This window comes from Haemaphysalis longicornis, unplaced genomic scaffold (genome assembly GCF_048455015.1).
Source record: "Haemaphysalis longicornis isolate Haplotype H1 unplaced genomic scaffold, Haemaphysalis longicornis Haplotype H1 scaffold_14, whole genome shotgun sequence".
Classification (NCBI taxonomy): domain Eukaryota; kingdom Metazoa; phylum Arthropoda; class Arachnida; order Ixodida; family Ixodidae; genus Haemaphysalis; species Haemaphysalis longicornis.
In genome coordinates this window covers 58348251-58371055 of record NW_027526245.1, presented here as the reverse complement: position 1 = coordinate 58371055, position 22805 = coordinate 58348251, and positions in this window count along the sequence as shown.

Genomic DNA, 22805 nt, shown 5'->3' with positions numbered 1-22805 from the left:
GGCGGACCTTTTCTTCCTCCGTGGCCACTGACCAGTATGCGGAAGAGATCACAAACTCGGCACCCTTGATCGCTTTTCTTTGCTTCGGAAAATAGAAATATGCCTCTAAGCGGACGTCAACGTAGCTCTGAGGCTGGAACAAAGAGCCCAGATAAAAGCATAAAAGGCTTCTGCGCTGGAGTTTGGCGACATGCAGCGCCCCCTCGTGTCCGACGCCTCTGGAAAGTACAAAAACAGACGACCCTCGCCGCCCTCCATGTGTTTTCAATTGCAAGCAAGAGCGAAAGTTGGTTGTAATTATTTTATCCACCTTGCGCCGTGTTTAAATGACTTCATGCTGAAAGGAACAGCCCTTAAAGTAGATAAATAAAATAATATCCCCTACAACGGGCCGATTATCGGCGTTTTTGTGGGTGGGCTATCGTGATCGTCGCGGCATGGGGCAGTATCGCTAGGTCGGGTGGTCTAACGTCCTGACGATAATTACCGTTCATTCTTCTTTCGCGCGGACGACAAAGGAAAGTTGACAAGTAGCATAAACAGTACGTTGCTGAGCCTGAGGCAACTGTAAATGGTTGCTTCAGCGGAAGCATGCCAGCGGACGCGAGGAGCGAGCCGATTCAGCGAACGCTGCTGGCCTGGCGACGCCTTGCAAATGATCGTGGAAAATTCGTTTTGTATTTTCACAAAATAAATCATTCTTGCTTAACATTTTACGCCAAACGGATCACGAACGTCAGGGTACACGTATACTAGCGAGTAGGGGAGGCAATACCATCAAATTAACAAATTGAGCGCAATAAAGTACGCGAATCCAGCACCAAATTTCAAGTCGGTTACTTGCTTACATGTTTAACAAAACGCAGCCGCATACACGGTGCACGGCCCAAATATTTACATAAGGTCGTCACGGACTGTGATGGTTGTCTTCTAGTGCATGGGTCGTTGCTAACAATACGTACGCCGACAAGCCAGTTTTGTCCTCAAATGGGGTTACACGGCGAGACGACGAGAACAGATAAGAATTCATCGCTTCCAGTTGCATTGTCCCCCATCTTCACACTTCGCCAGATAGTTGTTACATCTTATTGGCAATTCGTTGAATTTTTTCTCTTTGCCTTCAAAGCCACACCCCACCCGATTTGCCGTCCTGCTCTCCGCCGTGTCGGCTTCACGCAACTCGGCACTGCACCTGAAAACGTAGCTCACCCTTATTCTAGTCTATTAAGTGCGAACTGGGAATATATGATGCAAGAGCGTAATTAAATAAAGTGAGAGCATCAAGAAAACACCACGGCCACTCAGTTCCCTGGAGCAATTTATTTTACGGCCGCTACTTTCGGAATCACAAGCATATTTCGCGCTTCTGACGCTCGCTGCCTTTTGTGACTGACGCACGGAAAAAACGGCAAGCTAGCGCTGCATTATGTATTCGTAACGGTAACGCAAATCATCAGTGTTTATTGAAAATGCGCGCGTAAGTACGCAGGTGCGCAAAAGGACGGCTCACCAGAGCGGCCGAGACTCGCTGGCTTTTACGCGCGATCATCGCCGATTGCAAGATCGGCTGTTGTTGAAAAGTCCTTGTCACTAAGCGTATTAGTATAAACAAGAAGCTTTCACTTCAAATTTCACTTCATGCGACCATGGATCGGTGAATCTGCGAGTGGCAGAGCGCCGTCACCGTCCCAGCACTTTCGTCGACGCTGTAAACATATTTAGAGCTGCAAAGCTTTTTTCCTATAATGCCAAGTTGATCGCCTGACGAGATCGGACGCCTCGGGGATGGGCTGGAGACCGTGTAGCAAAAGAATCAGCAGTATCGAGCTCATTTGGCTTCTATCAACACGGGATCCTATGGGACCGCCGCAGCCCTGTACTACCCCGAAGTACTGCCCGGAAGCCTGTTTTGCAGCGCCCCCTGGGCAGCGCAGGAGCCCTATAGCGTTAGTAGGGCTAAAGTTTTTTCTCGCGGCGGGCCTTGAGCGCGTGCGATATGTGTGCATAAACTTTTATGACAGCTTTTCTGCATTGTTGTTTTCAATTAACACAAAACGACGCTGCATTATTGACTGCGTTCTCTTGACAACAAGCTTTTTCAAAACCAATAAAATATTCTTCGACGCTCTTATTATAAAAAAAAACTGATTATAGTTATACAAAACTACTTCCGTATAGTGAAGCCAGTGTGACATATCTAATTAGCGAGTAATAATATAACTGCTCGTTTTGCAGCAGTTTCTCCTCCTGAACACCAATACTGCAGGAAAAGAGCAACTGGGAGACTAGCAGGAGAAAGCAGATCATTCGGTGAACTTTAATTACAATGACGACGAACAACATAAAGAAGGGTAACAGTGCGCATTTTTACGATACTGCAATGAATAACTTCAAATAAAAATGCCATTTCAGTATAATACATAGCATGTAAGGCAGATGCCGCATGGTAGATTTAGTTCTCCAACTTTTGTGCTGGTCTCCTTTCGGATTGGAGCCACTCAACCGTTTTCTGCAAAGGGGCTATTGTTTTTTATTGTGGAAATTAATAGTCGTCACGAGACAAAAAACACAAACGAACTTTGAAGCATATAACTGCACGCGTAGCATGATGTGTGCGGTGTAAAACGGGACGCAGTCGGTAAACATTATGTATGTACCCCCTCACAGCATAAGTAATGTTTTCTAAGTACCTATTCCACCGCAGACTGTAGCCATTTATACATTCCGATGAAGCACTTTAGATTGTGCGCCTACTACACCGCAGCGAGATGATGGCTGAGCGTTGAACAAAAACTGCCGTTTCAGCAAATGCAAAAGATGTAATAGCTTCAACAATTATTTCGTTATGAAGGTGCTCCAACAGCACCACGAATTCTTCAGCACTATAGCAGTTACGGCTTAGCCCAAACGGGAGAGGGGGAAACGAAAGTCCATCTCAAATTCAAGCCACTGGTCATTTGTACTGCACTCCTGAAATTAGCAAAATACGATGTTTTCGAAAGCGGTTTGGGCACCGCAAAATTCCTGGAAATGGGTTCCTGCAATTTCTTTGTTTTCCTAAGATATAATTCTCTCGACATTTTTACTGCTTTTTATGGAGTTGTCAAAGAAGTGGGATTTAGTTTTCTGTCAAAGGACATCACTAATAATCCGTCTTAGCTGCCTTAGAAAAGTGCATTGCTGCAAGGCAGTTTCGTAGAGGTCGGCGAAGTTTATTAAGTTTTATATGCCGTTAGCGCGTGTATTTTAAACACGCAAGTGCATCGTCGGCCAAGAAGCACCAAATGTATATGCGCTTCATCGTTCCAGTTGATGCACGAAACAGTGTATACTTCACTGCCGTACACGACTTATGTGAGAGAAGACACGAGCAAACGATATACAAACGCACTCTCCAGAATAGTTTACTGGAGCATAAGTGGAACAGCACCTGGAACCGCCGACAGCGAATTACCGAATTTATTTGGTTCCAGGTAAAAACCACAAACATAAAGAAAACAAGTTGACGCTGTCTCTTTCCAGTTATTTTTTGTTCGGATCCGCAAAAAGTATGTGGATCACCCGTTTTAACTGGGACTTACATAGAACCACATTAATAGTGTATCAATGCCTATTTTCAAAATCAGAGCCTGTGGGAACACTTTTAAGTCTGAAGTTTCGTTTTAGAGTGCAGTTTGTTAGTGTTATTCAAGTTAATGGGCAGCATTTACTCTTCGAAGCTCTATGGAGTTCAACATAGTCCTCTATCTTAAAAACGCCCGGAGAACAACCACTAGCAGCAATGGAATGGGACGCTCCTTCTCAGCCACAAGAGACACAATATTTAATCCAAAAATTTCGAGAGGATCGTGGTTCGCTATTGATTCCACAATTTTTAGTGATTCTTAGACTACGGTCGGCCTCCTCTCCAAACATATTTATTTAAACTCAGCAGTCGCGTTATCATTTCTAGAAGCATGCTCAAATTCAGGTCTGTTTCCAACGCAGTGATTGAGCATTCAAAACGCCCTTATTAGAAGATTGTGTCTATACTGATTTAGCTTTCAAAACGCCTTTATTAGAAGATTGTTAGAAGATGAGCCAAAGGTGAAACCTACTGCGAAGCTGCTTTTCATTATGCTTTAAAATTCACACTTCCGAAGGAATACAAAACGCTTTTTTATCAAAAATCTGTTCGGCTGCTAAACACCTTTTAAGAACATTCCCTTTAAAGTAGTGGAAATGTATTTGGCATTGTTGGGACGTCTTTTCTGAACAATGCGCATATAATTGTATATGAGAAAATTGCAAGAATTGAGCCGAACAGTCCACCTGGGTGCCTGTTAAGTTCTTGATAAGTCGTCATGTCTGTAGAGTTTATTATCAGTGTATGTTTTGTTCTGTCCTAATTAAATTGCGGCAGTACAAAACATTTTCATTGTTGCAATCTCTATTGTCAGCTGTCAAGCATTATTTTTCATTCCTGTTTCACAAAATGCGGTGCTCCAACAAGCGACAGTGACCATTGAACATAAATGTGACCACCGCACGTATTGAAATTAGCCATTGGATTGCCATAGGCCAAGTATTTTATGCGACAATTGAAGGGCTCTGTTCCAGCGTTCGCGCATTTGTAGCATTATAAACAATACCATTTTTGGCTTTTCGGTCGCAGATACAGGACGTGCACGCCTTCGTATTACCTTTTTAAAATTTATGCTGAATTTGTTTACAACGTTCAACGCCTAAAAAGTTTTCTCTGCCTATTTTTGGGGCTGAAATCGCTCTTTCTTAAGGGTAAAAATACGGCCTCTAGAAATAACATGCAGTTTTGGATTGGCATAAAAAAACGCGCTACTTAAACCGAAAAGCGGCCAGGAGACATTTTAGAAAACATCGCGTCGTTTGTCAGGCAACGCCTTCAAAACTTATATGGCAATGTTTTATGACGCGTGTGTGCTTTTAGAGAAGCTATGCCGTTATAAAGTCCCCTTTCACACATTCCAAAAGAGACATTCAGATAACAAGTGCTCTCATTCTTTTGTAAACAAACTTACTAAAAATATTGCGAGTTCCTCGCTTGGGAGAGCATCTGCTGGAGAACAATAAATCAACAAATTTTGTGTATTTGACGCAAACTCATTTCCACAGCGCAGACCAACTCTATACAGTTAGCAGCAAACTGCAGACTTAAACTAATAAAAGAACCATAGAACCCATGCGCGTTTTAAGTGGGATATTGCTGAAGCGATGACCATAGACAGGAAATAACCGAGGCTGTTTTTCTGGGACATAAGAGTGGTGACACTATTTGGCCTGTTTGAGTTTAATATAATGCCGGAATGAATAGATATCACTTGCGGCAGGATCATTTGATTAATAATAAGAAAATTCCAAAAGCAAGAACTTTTCAATCGCCACCCAGAACAGTTGCCCCGAATAAAACTATTACATCTCAATGTGTTAATGGTTGAACAGCTTTTTTAAGCTTCTTTCAGGCTTTCGCAAGCAAACATTAAAGTTTCTACATCAAATGCAACCTAAATATATCCAGCAGGTCTTCCTGAGCACAAGAAACGTTTAAATATTACGAGGTTTTTTTTTACTACATCAGACTCCAATATTTTGAAATTACGGTTAGCTGCTTTCATTAAATATAAGTTCACTAAGAAGGCTAAAAACTATGAACGCGAGAGCTGCCCAACAATAAACGGTCCATGTTTTTATATACGATGACCAGACCCACCACGGTGGCTCAGTGGCTGAGACGTTGTGCTGCTGATCCCAGGTACGCGGGTCAGATTCCCGACCGCGGTGGCCGCTTTTCTGGTGGAGGCAAAAAGCAAGAACGCCCGTGTGTACGAGATTTCGGGGCACGTTAAACATCCCCAGGAGGTCAAAATTAATCCGGAGCCCTCCACTACGGCGTGCCTCATCGCCTGCGTTGCGTTGGTGCGTTAAACCCTACAATCAATCAATCAATCAATCAATCAATCAATCAATCAATCATCAAATCAATCAATCAATCAATATTCACATGACCGGCGTCCAAAACAATGCTATAGGCCAAGTCTATAAGCAGTGCGTGTAGTCCACATCCGCTGTAATCGGAAGTCGCGCTATTAGTTTCTGGTGTTTCCCCCTGGCACCGGTAGCTCTCTCAACGAACTTGCCTGTTTTCCTCCTGATTTTGTGAAGTAAATATCCTAACAGTCGAGCTGTTTAAGATTCAGCTTGGCTTTGTGGCGTTCGCCAAAAAGTCCACAAAGAAAACATTTTTAGTGCACATGAGCTGGTGCCTCGTGTGGAGCGCCCGACGTCGGCCAGGCTTGCGAGTGGGCTTTCGCCGCGTTACAATTTCGAAAAGACATAAAAAAACGCCCAGCGCACGTGAGCGTTCCCCTCGTTATGAGCGCCCGGCGTAGTCCAGTTAGATCTTAGAGAGCACTGCGCCCAGAGTTTCTTGCGTGATCCCTCTCGTGCTGCTCTCCTCACCAGTTTACGTGCGTTCGCGCCTGGAATGGGGTGCACACAAGAACTCAAGCTACGCCAAGTTGGCGAAGCGGGTGGGCGCAGGTTCTAGCCCCTGCTAATGCGGTCCACTTTGGGAGCTGTGTGAAAGCCTGCAGACAAAACTATCCGGGCCTGCCAGTCACTGAGAACTCTCAGCTGCAAGTTCTGAAAACCGCGTACGGTGTGACAGCCAGGTCTCCAATGAAGAGAGAGGGGCCATCAACTCTGCTTTTTCGGCAGCGTTTCACCACTAGTGCAAGCTGCGCCAGTATATCTGTGAAGAAAACAATTTCAAAAAAATTAGTGCCTTTCCACTCTGCGATGAAGGATTACCTGCAAAGCTGGGCGCAGTCGACGGAGTGCACCAAACAAAACACGTTTGTTGTAATTTGTGATGGAGCATACTTCCTTTTCAATTAGCCAAATGAATATCTGTACGATCCAAGGTTTGTTCTTGCACACAAGCATGGAGCCGCCTGTGTCCCTCCCGCGTCGTAAGCATCTTACTGTTTGTGAAACACACAAACCCAATCGGCTCTCCCGTAAAGTCTACGGAAAATTCCCAATGTGTCGTTTAACGTTCGCGGTTAAGCCTCGAACCAGCACGACGGACATTCCATCCATCAGTACGGGCATGAAATCTATAGCTGCGCATGTACGCCCTCATCCTTCTTCCCACTATTCTCCACTACAAACCTGCGCACGCATAAACCGTCCACCGGTCATGTGCGTGTGGTTGGAAATGACAGACGGGGTCGAAAATATCTCCTGAAAGCCCTTTAAAGAGTGATACTGGCTCACGGCGGCATTCCAAGAGGGCAAGTGCCTGTTCATTCGGGAGGGATTCACCGCTGCTCGACGAGCTGAATTTGAGGCGGCAACGGCGGCACCAGCAGCTTTCCGTTGTTTTTGCGCCCGTTCGCGACTGCGTTCGGGCGAACGCTTCAATTCTTGCTCTTCTTCCTCCAAACTGCATCCGTGCCATAACAATTGAAAACCTGGAAGCCCTTCAGGTCTATTCTCCAGTACAAAATTGTGGCTGTCCGTTTCGCTTCATCTTCATAGGCATCTTATGGTCTGTGTAAGATGTCTGTATAACACATCAACCCACACACGAACCACTAGATTAAGGAGGACAGCCGAATAAAATCGCCCACCATCACAACCAGCATTTCATTGGTAGCGGCATGAAGCCTAGTTGTGCGTGCACTCACTCCTTTTTCTGTCAGCAAGCCGTGCACACATAAACCGGCAACCTGTGATGGCGCATACTTAGGCGTGAGAGACACCGGAGAAAAAGACCTTCCAAGCTGAAAAAGAAATATGGGCTAAAGCAGCCCTTCCACCGAGGAAGTTTCTCTTTTACCCGGGAGGGATTGGCAGCTACTTCTCAAAGTAGAATTTGAGTGCAAACGACGACGTCGGGTCTCGGTCGCCTTATAGGGTCGCCGTTTGGCAGCCGTTAGCTGGGCTTCCCGGGAGCGGCATCTATTTGTGTCCGCGTAACCGAGTGAGCAAAACGCAGCAGCCACGAAAAAAAAGGAGAGGAGAGTCTAGCGACGGGTGAGCTGGAGTACGACATGTGCAGCTAAGGCGTCATCTGTCTGACTGCCTTCCCCTCGCACATGTCTCATGCGTTGCCACAAAGGAGCTCCCTCCCCTGACAGTTTCTCTGGACGCCATTTCATTCTGCGCTAATTCAAACCACATGAAATTTGCGGGGGAGGTTCAAACACGATTTGCAACATGCTTGCCGGTGGCGGTGGCGCGCTGCAGGGTAGCAGCAGAGTAGCGCATGCCGCCTTGATGTCGCTCATCACGCGACCACCTCTTGAGACGCAGCAGAAATGCCCCGTGACCAAGAAGACTGCAGCTCACGCTACGCACAAATTTTATTTTAGGGAGTATACTAATCGCCAGTGCAGTTTTTGCGCCCATCCATGCATCTGTTTATTTTTAGCAATCATTTGATAACCGCACTATCGCTGTTACTTGCCCACTGCGCAACTTGATAAAGGGGCATCGGCGGAGGTGGCGGGAAAATAGTTGTGAAAGAGGTGTCAGCGGTGGTGAGGAGGAGCCTCGGAGTGGCGTCGAGTACATCAGTGACCCCAGAATCAAAACTGGGCGGGCAACATATATAGCTTTGCAGTAAAAGGTGCGAAATAAAGTCTGCCACCTTCGCTATTGAGATGCGAAGACTTCGGAAACAGTGGAGTTGGTTGTCTTTGAAATAGAAGTTTCTAATTCACCCTTATAAAGTCTAATATCCAAACTGCGGAAACCAAAGTTTAAAGCTAACTCCCGCGCTACGAAATCAAGAAAAATGTACATGCCCCGAATACCATGATAGCGCAATAGTATAGACGCCGCTTTCGCAGCGCCAGGGACTCAGGTTCGAGAACGACCGCGGAAAGCGAGTTTTCTTTTTGAGCAGCGCATTCCGAGCACCTGCTCGAGCGCTCCCTGCCTCTTCGGCAGTTGCCGTCAAACTTCTTGTACTAGCATGTTTCGCCTTTGCACTTCGCTGCGCCGCGTTCTGAGCGACGGCACGCACGAATGGAACTGAAGCTGAAAGGGGCCATGAAGACAAAATGCAAGGTTGGTTCATTCAAAACGATCATGCTGACACCCCTTTTCACGTAAACTTCGCTCACATAAGCTATATAATTAGGGAAAAAAACAATTGTCATGTGACCCACTAGCTCATTTTCTGCACCAGAACCTATGAAATCGTACGAGCCAGCACTGCGGTTGGCGGAGGGCGGCAAAAGCAAACGCAAGTTAGGCAGAGCTTATTAGCTTGCTGAACGAGCTATTTGCACTTAAAGTTAGGGCACATTCTTTTTGTATCAGTAAGAATGGTGAACCAAACAGAGGGAGTTATGAAACCACACGTAAAGATAGAAGTACCGACGCGTACTTCCTTGGGTACGGCACGCACAATGCTTGGTTTAGATGCACAGCACTGCGGGGCTTTGGGGTTGCCTCAGATGACACTGACCGATTGACGCAAGCGACGGTGTCTTACGTGACCATATTTGTCGAGTGTGCACTATGTTTTACGAAACGATTATTTGCTGCATCAACCAAAACAGGCCAGATTTAATTACGGTCACCAACAACCCAAAGGCAGACACTGGCTTGCCATGGTGTGGTGGCGCCATCTAAGTTGAATACAGTAAACAAGTCTCCGCTCCACACCAAGTTTAACAGAAAGACCTGTTCTTATGATGTCATTGCAAACATCGTTCATACACAGGTTTTGGCGCGAGAATCAAAGTTTTAAGCTTAAATTGATTAATTTCGCAGTGAATAAAGCATCGTTTGCTTACAAACAAGCGCTCGGGACACTATAAAACACGAAATCTTTCGAATCAAACACACTTGTATTTTGTCTTCATGACCCCTTTCAGCTGCTCTGCTAGTAAAACAGCATACGGCCGGATTCAGACTGTTGCCTCAACTGTCGTTATAACTTTAAAGATTGACGTCATTTCACATCTCAGCCAACCGAACTGCGTGACACGGCGTTTTTTATGTCCATAGATCAGGATATGGCTTTTGCGTTGGTAGTCTTAACATAGCATAAGTCATTACTAAGTGAACCAGGCATTGGTTATCGTTGATCAAAAGGCGAAAGAGCCTTGAATGCAGCGCTGATAGGATAAAATAAAAGGTGATTCAACACTCTCTGTTGGTTAACGTTTCGTTCGGGATAAACTAATGTTATTGCGCGACGAATATTTTTGTTACAATAATTTTCGCATTCCGCACAACCTGGTAAACAGATTTTTGCGCCGTACCACAAAACACTCCGCCTTTTCATCCCACTTGCACTACCTCCTCGCCCGAATCTGGCGGCTGCTAGGCAGCCTGATTGCAGCCGTACTCCCCGGCAATCACAGGTGCTCCGTTTCTTCGGAGAGAAGAATGGGAGGTCATCGCTCCCGTAAGTGCGCGCCCAATTCTGCTATACTACCACCTTATCGCAGGAACTCCTTCCTTCTTCCAGAAAGGTTAGGTTATCTTTCTCCGCACGCGTTTTCGGCAGCCAGTTCAATGCCAGCTATGCAATGGGTAGACCGTGATGGGTCCGCTCCACCGAGGTCACCACGAACATCGACGTCAATGTCGGGTTGGCTAACGGTGCCGTTGGCTTAGAGCTCTTGCAAATAAACAAAACTCCTCCCTCAAACGACCGCGTCGCTTCATTGTGTCGGAAACCTACTAGCTTGGGAGCACCCCTGTTTTAGGTAGGGGAGGTGTTGGTGAGTTTTCATTTGTTTCCGTCACTTGATGTACGTTCCCCAGGAAAGGACGACAAAATTGAAGGGAGAAATGGCTACAGTCGTGCAGGTGAAACGGAATGTTAGCGTATAATAAATAAAACTCTACATACGCTCCCTTTCCTGAGCCTGGAACAACGTCAGGGTACTTACTACCTACTGCTGCCACGGTAGCGTTATGTATTAAACCCGAACTTCAGGAAGATACCTGAAACCATCTTTGCTGTGAAATATCAAGCCTCAAAATTCTTACTAGGCATTCTTGGTAAACAGCTGTATAATGCGGCATTACCAGCCCTTTTAACATCAAATTATGTCTTCTTACACTGATACTGAAACAAAAGTTGGCGGTCGTTAGATTTTTTGCGATTGGTACTCATGACGCTGGTGACTTGGTCACTACGTTCGAATCAAAATAATCGCTATTATTGGTTCAATTCTGCCACAAATTGCTAGAAGTATACATACCGCCCAACTTTTTTTCTCCCACGCTACTACCAGTCTACCCTATAATGACAACTTTATAACGGTATTTATGTCTGACTTGAAGGTATGCGTGTTGTTGAAGTCAAACAACTTGAACCACGAGTGAATGTCGACAGAAATGCTCGATGTAATCAAAACACAATTTTCGTTGTCGCTGTAGTTAGACGAAACAAAAACAATATTGGTTTGCCGTTTTTTTCAACGAACTTTAAAGTAGTTCGATGTCAATATCTGTCCGCAAAACCCTTCATCCTAGGGACAAATACCGCACTTGATTTCTGACATAAATAAGTGGCTCTATTAATTTCCAAATGTTGTAACAGTAACCGAGGTAACCTGGATGATGACTTATCATGTCACTTTCGTCTAACTAAGCAAACCACAGCCAATTCCACCAAAATATTTTCTAGAATGTTTGTTTTCATTTACCACAATTTTAGATATTGCTGCATATCATGCGGTGTGATGTGTTTGCTTGTGTTTTGTTACCCTCGCTAGGCTAACTTAGCTCGTGTTTCAAGCAATGCCTGCACTTCATTCTTCCTTATGCCGCACCGACAATTTGTTTGTTTGACCCGCCTCGGTGGCTTAGTGGCTAAGGCGTTGCGATGCTCAGCACGAGGTCGCGGGTTCGATTCCCGGCCGCGAAAAGCGAAAACGCCCGTGTGTACGAGATTTCGGCGCACGGTAAAGATCCCCAGGTGGTAAAATTAATCCGGAGCCCTCCACTACCGCGCGCCTCATCTCCTGCATTGCGTCGGCGCGTTAAACCCTACAATCAATCAATCAATTTGTTTTTTGATAGGAAATGTGCAGACTTGTGGTCACTATCCCAAAGTATTCTATTTTGATTAAAAATGCTCTAGATAAAAATTGATGTTTCTATAAACAAATGCACACGATATGATTGCCTGGGTAGCAAACGAAGGTAATCAATTTGTCGACGCAGCGCTGGGCATGCCACTTTGTTCAATACGTTCTCAGCACTTGAGTTTTATTGTTTATTTCTTATCACAAGTTCGCTCTACAAAAACGTTATTTCAGCAAGATCGATGAACTGTTCTTCACTGCATGACATCTGGTTGAGGTGCAAGATGGATGCTTTTTAAACCCCCCCATGTCTTTACGCAAGCCCAACTCGGGCGGTCTGCCTAAACGGTCTCCAGCAGCTGGTTAAACTACGGCTGAAAAAAGTCGCAACGTGGGCGTCGTGACCAACATTATGAGCGACGCAGTCACTATGACCTGATGGGCAACCTTTCGGACTTCCCGCGTTTTGTTACCATGCCCGAAAGCCACCCTTCGTTTTATGGATCGCCATAAACGATCCTGAAAAATGTCTGGAGCGACCTAAGTGGATCCGGACGTGTACACAAAAGCAACACTATGAAACTAAGCAACACCATGAAATGTCTTTGTACTTAAACAAGTTTGCTAGCGTTTGGTTCAAAAACCACGAGAGCCCCCCTCCCCCCAACCCTCCCACCTGACAGCCTGCGTTCTTTTTGGGCTAGGTTCCTAAAATCCTTAAATATGGTTCTGATGAAGGATCTAGCCAAATACCTTCTGCAGACCTGCCACCAACATCATAACAAAGAGGCAGGCGTCATTTCACACAAAGCTAAGATGCTATTTCGGTTTGCGGACCGCAGCATGGCCTAAGGATGCAACTACCGTTTCTGATCCGGTACTGTGATGTAGACGCACTAATAGACACAGAAGCCGACTATTCAGTTATAAACGGACCATTCCCGCCGAAGCTGGAAAAAGTTCCGGCGAGTTTGGACGGTTCGCACATATGTCCAGTGGAATGGGAACCTTGGCCATGACCGTAAATCGAACGACGTACCATGCTGTGTTCCCGATACTTCTCAGCTCCTCCCGTTACCTATTCTAAGGATTGAATAAACAGCGGAGCATGAATTACCCTGCAGTCACATGCCACACATTTTTATCGCCAGCACGCGACGGTGCAGAAACAAAACCCCGAACAATGCACTGCTCTGTGGAACGCCGATGATCACGTCACTCTGCCCACACGTGCAACGCGTGCAGTGTTGTCACCTGTCAATATGGGGCTTCTATTGTGAATAGCAACCAGAGTGTTCTTCCATACCCTGGTGCCTCCGGTAGAAGACGTCTTGTGCGCTTCAAGCCAAGCCAAATTTTGGTCACACAATTCCACATTAAAAAAAGGGCGTATGATTGCCTTTCTCGAAAGGTTTTAAGAAGCAGCGCACCTGATCGCTTTCACCGGCTTTGAACGTGTATGGTGCTGCGCCTGCAACACCGCTCAATTTTTTTACGAGAACCCGGGACTATCGCAAAAAACAACAGAAAAAATAACGGCACGGACGCGCCCTTAAAACGATTGCTTTTTCTTCGGATTTCCGCTGCGGCAGGCTACCATTCCAAGCGTTGAATTACGGCCGAAGATTGATCCCGACCTACATGACTGTCACCTCACCGAGTGTTTTTATACGACGGTTAAACCATCGGGATAGAAGTTAAGAGATTCTCGGGGTCATCATACATCCCTGGAAGTGGCCCTGTTTGACCTCAATTGCTTGCCAACTTAAAGACGCCACACGGGCTTTGTGATGAAGAATAAAGACTAAAGAATATCACAAAAAAGGACGTGACCCGCAACCAGAAATTGATGAAGGCCTCGACGATCTCTGCACTCCCAACACTTCTTTTCAGTGGATCTGAGAACAACTACTGACCAATTGAATTGCACTAGACAGTTTGAAAATTCCCTGAGTTTATACCCCGCACGAACTATACGAGTTAATTTTTATGGCATTTGTTCTGCGCATGGCCCCACAAGCGATTCAAATACTCCTAGGCATTGTGTTATCCGGCTTGACAGACAGGCAGAAAAACTTTTCTTCGTTTAATGCCATTCAGGTCGCTCATGTAGCCGGTGGCATCCACTGACCAGCAACCTCCTCAGCCCTGTCCCTTAGCCGGACATAAAGTTCCCGATCAGAGCTGCGGAGCGCGGCCTCTCAGTGCTCCTCAATGGTGATTAGTGGGAACGGATCCCGGGGGCATGCCCATAATGTGTGAGATACGGTGGCGTGTTCACCGCACAGGTGGCAGGCTGCGGTTGCCCCGGCGGGTGTACGTGGGTAAGGCGGGCTGGGTTTTGGAAATTGTTCGTTTGTAGTAAACGCCAAATCTGAGCTTTGCTGTTGTTTAATTGCTGGTCCGCGGGTGGGTAGATCCGGCGGGAGAGGCAGTAGTGTGTGGTGATATCATTAAATGTGACCAGGCGATCCCTCGCAGATCGCACCCCGTGGTAGGGATAGAGATTAGGCCTTATCCGGATCGTCAGCTGTCGGGCGTGTTCGTGGGCCATGTCGTTACCCTCGAGGCCGGAGTGTGCGGGTGCCCAGGTCAAGTGAATTGTCTGCCCTGGACATTTTTTTCAGAATTTTGATTGCCACTCATGATAATCGACCAGTGGGAAAATTTAGAATTGTAGTCTTTGAAACAAAAATGATTGTCCGGTTGGTGGGATTTCGTATTATGGCTAAGGCTATGGCCGCCTCTTCCGCTGTTTCTGGGTGGGTGGCTCGTATAGTTGCCGAGTTTAGAAGCCTTTTAAAGAGGTCTACTATAGCGACTGCGTATGCATCGTGGTACCTGTATTCTGCTGCGTCCGCATAGATGGTATTTGGGTTATTGCTGTGTATTTCGTGGAGCGCTTCAGTCCCTTTTTTTTTCTCATGGCTATGGGATGTTCGGGGTGCATGTTGCGAGGCAGTGGTTTGATTATTAGCCTTGCGTGGATGTCTGGTGATATAGGATAGAGGTGTGTATAGTTTATGTGGTGTCCAATAGAGAGCTCGTGGAGTATGTGTCTCCATGCGGCTGATGGTGATAGTCTTTCTTACTGGCTCGTTAGGTGGGCCTCGATAAGTTCTCCGCTGTAAATGGCGCACTTTCCTAGACGAAGTGTGGGTATTTGCTCCGGCCGTCAAAACACCATGGTGACATTTGTCCGAACACCACAACGTGCACAAAATACAGTCAAGCCCGCTTATAACGACTTCAAAAGTTCCGCGAAAAGTTGTCGTTATATTAGTAGTTCGTTGTATATGGACTTGCCCTTTAAAACGCACTCAAATTGCGAACATGTCGAACAACCCTTTCGGTGACAATTTAAGCCTTTTAGCTTCATGAAGAGATGCCCGCTGCTTGCTTTTGAACGAACTCAACTGTGTTTGCGTCCAACCAGCCGCTATTCGCACAATGTTTGCGAAAAAACTTTTGGACGTGTTCAAGATCTCCACTCGCTGTAATGGCATTGATAGTTATCAGTAGCACCATACAGGGTGAGCGTACCGTAAGCTGCGTTGGTACGGCCCTAAAAGAGCGAAGTTCGAAAGTTTGAAAGTCATCACGATTCGTCGTCAGCAACATTGCAAATGAAGTGTTGGAAAACCACGATCTCTAGACGGCAGCTAAGTAACCACCGTCGCATTTTGCAGCGCGCGTTCATTCGCGTCTACTCGGGCGGCGTCATGCTCCCAATAGGCTTCATGCTCCCTCCGTATTTTTTAAGTGTGAATATAAGCGACCCCAAACCATCCACCGCCGGCGTCGGCGGCGTTGGCGTCCGCAGTGCTCCTCTATATTTGAAAAAGAAACAGCATCCGGCGCCAGGTTTCGATCCGAGGACTTTGCGGCCGCAGCGCGACGCTCTACCGACCAAGCCACGGACGCGACGGTGATATCAGTGTTAGACGCGCCTTATATCTTTAACGCATTCAAACTACGTCGTCAGCGGCGTACGTTGGCGACTCAGCGGCGTTATAGCGGCTTGATAACTGCGTGGTGTACACGTGATACTACAAACCCGATGGAAGAGATGGAAGAGAAGGCGGCGAGGCGGTGGGCTGCGGGGGCCGAGCGCAAGCGCCGCAAGCGGGCCGACAACCGTGCATTCGCACTTTCACATTCTCCCCCTCGGGGAAATGCGGGGGAATTTTTTTTCTTCCTCACTGCCATTCTGCCCATGCAAAAAATGTTTGCAAAGTGCGTGAACTCGGTCACGGCGTCGCAAGCCTGCAGGCGGTGCTCGTCGATCTGGGATAACTTCGTCGCGATTAAACTGAAGCGGTGTACGCATCATTGCGCCAGCTCTTACATGCTTTTACGACTATTCTGACTTTTTAACAGCTAATCGTAATTTATCGTGTCGGCAGTTAAAAATAGCAAGAAATTGCAGAGCGTGCGCACGTAAGCGCGGGCCTCTCGGCGACCGCCCGGTAAATAACAAATCCACGAAAATGCCTGGCGCTCCTATGTGCGTGCCTGACCACCACCCAGCCTCCCGTGTGCACGTTTGTCAAGCCATGCATACCCACTTAGAGAGATTGCTGATCACGAGGTCGCGGGTTCTATTCCCGGCTGCGGCGGCCGCTTTTCTGATAGAGGCGAAAAGCAAAAACGCCCGTGTGTACGAGCTTTCGGCGCACGTTAAAGAGCCCAAGTTGGTCAAATATAATCCGGAGCCCTCCACTACGGCGCGCCTCATCGCCTGCGTTGCGTCGGCGCGTTAAACGCTACAATCAATCAATCATTTAGGGAGATTGGCCAACACTGCGGTGACCACCCGTCTGTTAAAACAAAACAAGCGCGTGCCTCGCGGCGACCACCCAGCGTTCCCGGCGCACGTGTTTGATTCCAAGCATACGCGGTTAGTTATATTGGCTCAGATCGGCAAACAAAACTCTAGCGTTCGCCGTAACTGTGAAAACATTTGGTGGGAACGAGAAAGACCCGACATAGCGTATACGCCCTTCCAAGGGATGTTCAATAATTATAATTTCCAGAAAAACGAAAGCTCACACTTATAGCAACAATGATGGAGTAAATGTCGTTGTGGCAGCTGAGAATCAGCAAATAAGCTGCAATCGTCTACTTAAACCTTCGTGATGGGCGTGGAAGTTGCGTACAACTTCGCCACCTTCAAGTCTTATGCATTAGTGTGAGCTTTCAAGCGCCATAATTTTGCCGTGACCGTGTCGGAAGTGCTCGTTCCAAAAGTAGGGCGCTTTGAAAAACGTTCCGTATATCTGGACGCAGTTTCAATGGGTAGCATAGGAAAGTCTTTACTACAGCGAATTATGGTCGTCACAACCGACTGATCGTTGTATCTGAGATTGTTATAAGTGGTTTCGACTGTATCTTCTCGTCATCCCCGTGGACATGCGTGAAAGTATGACTGTCCCCGTGTAATACCTCACGTCACCCATTACGTCATCAGCTTCTACATCTGCAGCGACATAAAATGCTCCGATGAGAACCTACAGACTTTTGCAGCCCAAAGCTGTACCATCACGTCTTTTACGTCAGACGGGAATGGCCATTCCAGCCCCGCCCTTTACGTCACGTGCCAATACAATACAATGTCGCAGCTACAGATTACATAACGCGCTACGCTGCGGCAACCACCCTCCTCAAGGGAACTGCACAAAAAGTCGTGGAATTCTTCATGAACGAAGTTGTGCTGCGATATCGAGCTCGTCAAGCCGTAATCAAATACAGCAGAACTGCATATACTCTAAAGCTCATGGAAAGATTATTACGCTACCAAAACACAGGTCACCGACGAGACGCGGCGTACGTAGAACCTCGAAACGAACAGACTAACCGAGAACCTCAACAATACCAACGCAGAAAACCTGTCTGTGTACTTTGTCATTCAGCATAAATTCTAGGACAAAATTCTTTCCCATGCTACATTTGCGTACAATACACGTATTCAGGTAACTACGCAGAACATCGTTCGAGCTTGTTTAGGGAAGACAGATGACTACTACCGCTACCGCTCGTAGAAGACGATGACCTCAGCCCACACCTCCAAGGATACCTACATTGTGCGGATGAAGTTCGCCAGCTTGCTCGAGTGCAAAGAACGGACCTGGAACTCAGAAATGCAATACGTTTTCCCTTCCGTCACCGAGACGCCAAGTAATGTTTACGTGACCTTGCATGGATTTGGATCACAGTCCCACTACGCGGCCTCAGTGAGAAGCTCCTGCGACGGTATTTTGTGCGATACAAAATTCAAAAGCGTGTGGGAAAGCTTTACTAAGAGAGGGTCCACCAAGTGGACTACAGAATACAATGACGAACGCGCCCGACGTCATCCATGCTCGGGTCAACCGATCTCCCGTTTGATATAGACTCCATATTGTTTGCGAAATGTTTCGTTTTCGCATCCGATTAGTGCACTCTTATGTGGAGGTAATACAAGAAACTAAGCTTTGTGAGTAGTAATGCTCACCACGCCAGTAACCACACCCATTTATCTTAGATTTACTTTTCAGAGGGATGCCCGTGTGCTTCGTCCGCGCCTGGAAATCTTTTTTAAATAAGGGAAAGGTAGCAAATTGTTTCCTCTAAGCTGGAGTGTTCTAGCGTGATCAGGAATGTTCTCAAAACTATGCGCCGGTTGTGGAAGAGCGTTGTCAAATATATATATATGAAGAATTAACATCACAACCTCTGTTCCACCGACCCTTGACCACGCTTGCCACATCATTAACTGATTCGGCGGCATTTGTATATTCGTCTAAATGATTCGTGGGCACAAGGTCACCCTAATAAGAGCTATAAATAATTCAATAACCTTTATTCTTCGTTCACTTGACGAAGATATTATAAGGAGCGCTGAGGTGTCCTTATTCTGTCAAGGTGCGCGGTAAAACAAAAAAGGTCGCAGGTTTTCTGTGAGGCTTGAAGGTAGGCTGGTTTTCTCTGGCGTGTGCAGCTTACCGGAATGTATAAAGACTTGCTCTTCAAATTTCAGTTGATTCTTACCCGTCTATCTCGCGGACAGCCGGATGCAATTTTGGGTCCTATCGACTTAATGGTTATTCTCAGGCGGAAAGTTTGCAACTTGCTTTTGGTGCCATTTATTTTCAGCAGATTGTGTTTTCTAATTTATCTTGTTAGGACAGGTTTTGTACACCAATTATCCTCGTTTCTGTCAATGCTTAAACACGGTCGTGCTTACTTTTAATCTATAACGACCCAGTTGCAACATTTGCTTTCGTTTGGAACAAACAAACGATGAACACTACTCTGCGGAAGTTGTCAAAATAGTTTCATCACTCTTATCTCGCATTCATAAAGTTTCGGTGCTCCAATGCCACTGGGCTGAAATAAAATGTCGTTTAATGTTTCTCTTTGTAAACACATATACTGGAATTCCGCCCAGATGTGTTAAGCTTGCGAACTGTCTCATTCTAACCACCCCCTTCATGATCTTTGAATCTTTGAGTGACTGTTTGTAGGCTTCCCTTATACCTCCAGGAATATTTTCAAACCTACTACAAGGAAGTTCAACAAAGCGCATCAAGCATGACTCAGAACATGATAGCAGCTGACGAAGAGAAGATAATAACCCGGAACACCTATAGCAGACGGTGATTATAGGCATACCATACTGAATATGGCGAAACACGATTTTTACGCCGGAAAATAACTGTGGAGCTGTTACGGGCCATGCTAATGCAACTTTTCAAGAATAGAATAACTACTTTGTGAGCTTTTTCTGAGATCTGACTGAGCTGAAGCAGCGTCTGCGACAGAAAAAAAAACATTATTTAGGAAGTAAAAACTTGTTCGTGCATTCAATGCAGTGTTGTATAGAACGGCGTTACAAGGAACGGCGTTCCTGGAACTCGTTCCTTTTTGGAGGAACGGAGGAACGCCACCGTTACATTAAGGGTCGGTGGAACTGTAACGGTAACTCGTTAGGTTTTTGCAGGAACGGCAGCAACGGCGTTCCTTCTGCAACCGTTACATCGGTAGGATTTGGATGTTTTTGATGCAAAATCTCGAGTACAAAAATCCGCAAGTCGCTAATGCGTTTCTCTTCCTATGAGCAGCCCAATTTGCCCACCTTTCACCGGTACATGCTTCCTCGAAGGTCAAAGGCAGAAGAATAACCTCGCAGCAGGCCGCAGCTTGTGCTTGCTTCCATGCTGGTTGAGATTACGCGGAGTTCGACGGGTGAATAGCGCAGCCGCGAGAATGCTTTCCACTTTTCATCGTTTGTCTGGGGAGGCCACGATGCGCGTCTGGCCGATAGAATTGTTCCCTGGATTGGAAAGGTTGTCTAAGACGGGATCCGGACATTTCGGTGTAGGACATTTCGGTGCAGGACATCTTGGGTCAAAAATATTTAGGCACGGGATGTCCCAGGCATTGTTAATACAGTTTAGATTTAATACTGTAATTTCGTCACTTGATATGATTTTACGTTTGAACCCTGCATTTGCGCCGCCATGCTAGAAAATGAACTGTAAACCGGGGTGGAGCATTACCACGTAAAACCCAATTTCGGTAGTACATGTTAACAATTGACGTAGTTAATTTGCATCCGTTCAACCTTTTTGGTTAACATTCATATGAACAACCCTAATACTTTAAGTGTTACCTAAGCGCTTTGCCTTCACTTCACCCAACGGTGCAAGACGCGGCTGCTTTTAGTCCATTCCTATCTCTTTTACCTACCCCCCTCCACGCCAAACTACCGCGAAAAAAACACGAGGTAGATTAAGACCGTGTGGTATCCCGTTTATTTATTTTCTCAATCAATCTCGTCCTCGTTTCATTTGGTGTCGACAATTCTTAAAACTAAACAACGATCGCACTTACGGTGACGTTACTTTAGGGAGGGGAAGACCGGGCCCCGCCGGCTCCAGCCCCCTTGGTAGAGAGAGAGAGGGTTGTCACTTGTGCTTCACCATTGTGTATATTCGACTTCGAAAACTTGAAGACGACTGTTGCCGCTCTCTTCACACCAGCCTATTCATTTTTTTATCCTTATAGTGGAAGACAGCTATGCATGCCTGGGGTGTTCATGATATGCGCGACTTGAAGAGGTAATTTCAAATGGGGCGACTGAAGGCGAAGAAAGAGCGATTCCTTGAGAGGGGGCGCCGTAGGTATGACCGCTACGCGCGGGAAAGCGTAGCCAGCAAGCTTGTTCCTCGAGGGGGGAGACCGGGCCCAACGATAGTGGTCATTGTGTCTTCAGTGGTTTTTTGGGTGGCGTTTTGTTGCACATTATAGAGGCTTTATGAGATCATTGTGAATGTAAATCTTCTTTCTATATCCCTGCGGTGATGCTACGCAGACCGTGTTCTCGGACAGGACTGTGAGATTTTCATTGGAAACCGAAAATTATATGACTAAAAAAACCAGGTCGAAATTCAAGCGTAAAGGTGGCTGTGGGGGGCTGCTACGACAAATAATTAAAATTAGGTCAATGTAAGCATGTAAACATAAAGCGAAGGTTGGTTTTCCCGAACAGAATGGGTGGTAGTTGTATGCACAACCCGTATGCGAAATTCAGCATTTAGGAGGTAAAGAAGAAGCGGCTGTTTTCAAAAAGGCCCGTTCTTCCTCCACTACAATGTCCTGGACCGGTGCTCGAAAATTCAATTTAGCAAGGCCGCCCAGCCTATGTAATATACTTCATAGGGTTTTCTGCGTTCTGGGTGGCTGCCTAATGATTGTTACGTTTGTATATTGAGAGCGTGCTCGTAATGTATGTAATCTTAGTGTATGTAATTTAAAAAATACAAAAAGAAGGCGTTAGACCATTGTAAACAGCGGTTAATTTTCTTAGCTGATTTGCATGTGGCAGAAAAGGGCGAGTATAAATTAACAACCTGTCATAAATAAAAAAAAACATAGCTAAAGAGTTCAATCGGCGGCATAACAGGTGTCCCCAGGACGAGGTGTTAAACAAAAATATGTAAATGTATAATTTCTAGAAATACCGGGTAAAGATCAAGCATGTTATCAATAAAAAATTACCTTCACTGCTCCAGATTGTTGACCATAACTCACGCTAAGGGGAAATAAAAAAATAACGGCTGTCGTAAACATGCAGGCACCGGATACTTTTGTCCCCGAAAAGTTTGCGCACGAAATGTCCCTTCACCAAAATGCCCGTGCACCGATATGTGCGCACACCGAAATGTCCGTACACCAAAATTTCTTCACCAAAATATCCTGCACCGAAATGTCGTAGACCCGTCTGGAGTTCTTCCGGTGCTCCCTGAAAAAAAATTCGCCTAGGAGCGTTTCTTTGGAATATTTTTATCTCCGGATAATCTTCCGCCGGCGTTGTTAATATTGGGGTAATATGCGTAGTTGGATGTGAGTTTTACATTTTTCACTTAATTTCGCACCAGAAGTATCCGACGCTATATTATAATTTAAAAACCTAATTGTAACGTTAATCTAACGACACGTTCCGGTGTTCGAAGTGGAACTCGAACGTGTTCTTTTCGCAATAAAGGAACTTTTAACGGGAACTCGTTTCAAAATTGGGAAGGAACGAGAAACGAGCTTTCGTTTCTGTTTTAGAGAAACGTGTACAGCACTGATTCGAGGTCATAAAACAGCTGGCGTCTGTGGGTGATTGTTTAGTCTAACAAATACAGTATTCATTTCTTCGAAATTGTTCTATAAATCATTTCAGTTGTTTGTGCTTAAGAT